This window comes from Mastomys coucha, unplaced genomic scaffold (assembly GCF_008632895.1).
Source record: "Mastomys coucha isolate ucsf_1 unplaced genomic scaffold, UCSF_Mcou_1 pScaffold5, whole genome shotgun sequence".
Taxonomy (NCBI): domain Eukaryota; kingdom Metazoa; phylum Chordata; class Mammalia; order Rodentia; family Muridae; genus Mastomys; species Mastomys coucha.
This window is the reverse complement of record NW_022196911.1, coordinates 1,557,506-1,562,905: the sequence shown is the minus strand read 5'-3', so window position 1 is coordinate 1,562,905 and position 5,400 is coordinate 1,557,506. Positions and strand designations below refer to the sequence as shown.

General features: G+C 40.6%; 1 protein-coding gene across 4 annotated transcripts in view; it reads right to left on the bottom strand.

Annotated features, from left to right (window-relative positions):
* Nucleotides 1-5,400, bottom strand: part of Esr1 (estrogen receptor 1) — a 381,713-nt gene that overhangs the window by 207,933 nt on the left and 168,380 nt on the right. The gene's annotated exons all lie outside the window — the stretch shown is intronic.

Below are 5,400 nucleotides of genomic sequence, written 5' to 3'. Positions count from 1 at the left end.
GCCCACCTGGCCAGAATCCCGTGTCCTGCGGAACAAGGGGCCCCCGCGAGAAAACCCAGGCCGTGGTACCACACCTCAAGTAAAAGCCAGTTGCAGTCAATCTTGCCCCACTAGAGAACCTGCACAAAACTTCTAAAAATATTTCATTTGTTATTACTTTGTGTATATACACACAGACACAGACACACACAGAGAGAGAGAGAGAGAGAGAGAGAGAGAGAGAGAGAGAGAGGGAGGAAGAGAGAGAGAGAGAGAGAGAGAGAGAGAGAATGAACACGTGCATGTCAAGGCACAACATGAGGAGTCAATTCTCTCCTTCCAGGTTGTTGAGGCAGGATCCTTCACTATGTGCCCTCCAGGCCAGGGGCCTACGAGCTTCTGGCTAGTTATTTTGTCCTGGCCTCCCATCTCTTTACAGTAGTGTTGCAATTTCCAATGTTAGACACTGGCTGGATTTTGGCTGGATTGCTGTGGGCTATGGGGCTTTTACTCGGGCCTTTGGGCTTAAGCAGGTGCTTTAACTCTCTGAAACATCTTCTTGGCCCACAAATAACATGCCATTCTCATTTATTTCACATCATTTTACTCTCTCTCTTTTTTAACTTTTTAAATTCGTTCATGTGTATGAGTGCTTTGTCCAAATGTATATATGTACACCACATGCATGCCTGGTCTGTGTGGAAGTCAAAAGAAGGGGTTGTATCTCTTGGAACTGGAGTTATGAGTGGTTGTAAACCACCATACGGGTACTGGGAATCAAACCCCATCCTCTGGAAACGTAGCCAGGGCTCTGAGCCACCTTTCCAGCCCCTAAAATGATTTATTGATTCTTATTTTATCTGCATTGGTCTTTTGCCTGAATGTCTGTCTGGAAGAGGGTGTGAGACCCCATAGTACTGAAGGTACAGAGAGTTATGAGCAGGGAGCTAGGAATTGAACCTGAGTCCTCTGGGAGAGCAGCCAATGCTCTTAATCACTGAACCATATATCTTACTGATACATTTATTAAGGTAACACCTATGTATTCCAGCTATGTTTACCTTCTCTTTATTAGAAACCATTACCAAAATTTTCCATAAAATTAACCAGAGTTCATTAGAATTTGAAGCATTCAGGAGTTGTGCCTAAATAGTTTAAAAATGCCAAATAAAAATTAAATCTGGATTTATTTCTTTAAGTATCAGCATATACTTGTAGAGTGTTAAATACAACGTTAAAACCTCTGTAGATTTACATTAATCTTATGTTTAGATCCTGCAGACATTGAGGCAATAGAAAACTGACATTTTAATTCATTAGTAAAGGGCTATGCAGACACCCTATGACATAGCAGACTTACATCATGATAAACCTGTCACATGCTAAACATCACATCTTAAAACTGTGCTCAATACATCAGAGCTGCCAAGCACCCTGGCTCTGTAACACTTTGATATCCGACTTTTACCATTGTGCTTATCTGAAGTGGTGATCACTTCTATTGCCAGTCATCCTAACCAGAGTCAAACTGTACATTTCTGGCTTGGAAAAGAATCAAAGTTCATCATCCAATGTGAATCTACTGAATACATAAGCTTTTTATTGGATATTCTATTTATTTCAAATGTTATCCCCTTTCCTGGTTTCTCCTCTGGAACCCCCATCCCATCCTCCCTTCCCCTATCCCACCCACCCATTCCCACCACATCATCCTGGCATTCCCCTACATTGGGGCATCAAGCCTTCACAGGACCAAGGGCCTCTCCTCCCACTGATGTCCAACAAGGCAGATGCCAAGAAGTGCTTGCTGACAGGAGCCTGATATAGCTATCTCTTGAAAGGTTCTGCCAGAGCCTGACAAATAACAGAGACGGATGCTCACAACCAATGTTGGACTCAGTATGGGGTCCCCAATGGAGAAGTTAGAGAAAGCTGAAGGGGTTTGTAACCTATAGGAAGAACAACAATATCAACCAACCAGATCCCTCGGAGCTCCCAGGGACTAAGCCACCAACCAAAGAGTACACATGGAAGGACCTATGGCTCCAGCTGCATACATAAGCTTTTTCATGCCATTGTCAAATTTTATAAACATAGAATCAAACTGTCATGAGTAAGAGGGATCATCATTGTTATTCTTCAGGTCATAAGGTATGGAATACATGTCAACACATAGTTCTGGGAAATCATCGTTTGAGATTGTTCTGAGAAAATTCATACTTGGGCTGATTTTCAAAGGTCTGCTGTACAAACTAGGTGCCAGGGAGAGGTGAGTAGCAACCTCCCAGAAAAAGCGTGGCCTCCTTACAAGTTCATCTGACTTGAGGTCAACTAGTGGAGTGTGGAGACCCTTTCACAACACTCATTTGATCATTCTCTCCATGAAAACCAGCTTATTCCATTCTGAACATGATGTTCCAAGTGCTATATAATGCATGGATTGCTTGATTCAATCCCCCATCGACTTTATGAAAAAGGAATTATAGTAATCCACATTTTACAGTTGTAGGACTGTGATAAAGGTTTTAAAGTGGCTCAAAGCCACCCAGAAAAACAGATGGATTTAGAAACATGGTTTCCCTCCTATTAGAGACTGAACTGACCCATCCCTTTAACCTTCATATACTGAAGGCTCAACTTGTTCAACAAGCTCTTTGTTCAAGAACAGTATCTATTTTTCTACCTGCAATTATGGTAGGGTTCTCAGCAACTCTCTGACCAATGAGGGTTCTGAGATCCAGGATGATTGTGCATAAAGTACAACAGGGCACTAACATAGCCAAGCTGATGTCACTGACTGCCTGTATTTTGAAAATATTTAGGATGTATCAAAACAAACTTATATTGGACATTGGGATAAGAAAAAACACTTAACATTATTCGGATGAGAGCCACAGGCCAGGTATCTGGATATTATTTACATAGAATCATGGGTACTAAGTACCCTGCCTTACATCCTGAAGAAAATGGGGAATTCCTGAGTCTACTCCTGCCCATTGAGTGAAGTTTCATCCCTGGAGTTTCACACACATCAATCACTAGTACCAAAGGAAGAAAATGCTATGAGAGAGGCCAGGAAAAACTGAGAACCAGGTTCAAACAGTGCTGCTGGGACCACCAACAAAAGAAAGGGAAGACTGTCAAGGAATTTAACAAGATGGGAAAGAGTTCAAAAGATTTTCAAGTGAATGTAAGAGTGTGGGAATGACTGACATAAAAAATGATAGATTATAAGTATTCATAATTGTGCCCTAGAAGAATTCATATCAAAATAGATATTTAGTCATCTTTAAGTAGTCAAGCACATGAAGCTAGAGGAGATGAGAAGGTTTAAACTGATTGCCAAATATCTGGGGCTAGAGGAGGAGGAGGAGAAGGAAGTGAAAAGTTCCTGCTTTGCTCCAGGATGTCCTAAAAATTGCCCTTACTGTTAATCAGAAGGAGGATCTGATTTATGAGGGAGGATGGAAAGAGGGGGTGTAGAACAATTCTAAACATGTCAGGAAAGTTCAATAAGCCATCAACCAGCTGTCAAGCAGATAGTTGTAAATGAAGATAGTCTAAAATCAAGACAATGAAATTGGAGGTAAGATACTCAGTAATTCCCCTTTCAGGTACACACTCAATGAGTGGAGAGTTTGGAGGTGGAGGGATTGCCAAGATCAGGTTGATCTGTGGGCACATCTGTGTGTGGGGTGGGTGGGGATCGCTAATTGATATGAGAGCCCAGCTCACTGTGGGCAGCACCATTCCCTGGGCTAAAATGTCCTGAGAAAGCTAGCCAAACGTAAGCCTTTCAGCAAGTCAGCAAGAGCATTCCTCCATGGTTTCTGCTTCAAATTACTGCTTGAGTCCCTGCCCTGACCTCTCTCACTGACACAACCCATTAGATAAAAATAAATTCTTTACTGCCCTTAGTTGTTTATGGTCAGTGTTTTATCACAGCAACTGAGATGAATCTAAAACAATGTCCTAGGCTCTAGCATACACATACATATGCATATGATTGAAAGCAGAAATTTAGATATGTGTATGTGTATGTCAACAGTCAAAGCAACATTACTCATAATAGCCAAAAGGCAGAGATAACTCAGGGTCTACTGAATTAAATAAACACACAAAAGGTGTGCTTATATAAATACAACAGAATTAACATTACACTTTTAAAAACATTGAGATTCCAGTGTATTCTATGGCATGATTGAATCTGGAAAACATAATACTAAGAGAGAGAAGTCAGACACAAAAGGATAAAAGTGACTCTGGGTATATGAAGTACCTAAAATAGTTACACCCACAGAGACACACCGTGGTGATGGAATTAGGCTATCGAGATCCACGGGGAAGTGGGAGTTATTGCTTAAAAGGCATGGTTTCAACCTTCTCATACAACTTCTCCTCATACAACATAAATGAAACTAATTCCACTGAACTACACACTTTCAATGGCTGCACGAGTACATTTTTGTTGTGTATGGCTTTTGTAAAATGAACTTGGAGCTGTCATAAGTATCTATGTGAGAAAGCAGAAAAATGAATCAAGGTTGGATTGATTGATCCTATTCTGATTTGGTCCTATATGACAATCTCTGTGGCCAAGGACTGACTAACTAGCAGCAGACACCATGGACTCCTCATAAACTAGTGATGTGCTTGGTGGGTTCCACTCTGTGTCTCATCTCAATATCACAATGAGCTGGGTTGCTCCAGTCACAGAGTCATAATTTGAGACACCAGGGAGCTGACTGACTTGTTCAAGGTCTCTTGGCTAGTAGATGGTAGAACCATCATTAAAATGCAGATCTGTCTCATTTGTGGGTCTTTGGGGTTTTTTTTTTCTTTTTCTTTTTCTTTTTCTTTTTCTTCTTAGAATACTGCCATGATTGGCTAAGAAGAAAGAACTCAATATTAACTCAGAATACTTAAGCATTAAATTATGCTTATAATGATAGTGCAACAGCTAAATAAATCACTGTATCTTTGAAAAGCATTTCAGAATCAGCAGAGTAATCATCTCCAGACCAGTCGCTCCCACCAGACAGGAAAGATGAACCATGTGAAAGATTACATTTATCTGTGCATCAGGACATGTATTTTTTTTTAATTCTCTAAAAAGCCCTTCAACATCCTGGCATAAGCTCAGGATGGAAAGACAGACTAGAAAGCAAATTTTTGAGGAAATTAAACAAAAACTTTAAGCCCTCTGAAAGAATAACTGCAGCAGTGTGTTTGTAAATAAATTTCCACTCAGATATTAAAATGAATACTTTCTGATTCACAGCCAGTGCAATGAGCCAAACCAAATGAAATAAAATTTGGCTGTCTCAGTGAACACATTCCTAAAAGTCCAGTGAGGACACTCAGTGGGCCCTGATTTGAACTATTTCACAACCACATCTGTATGTAGCAGCATGCACCAAA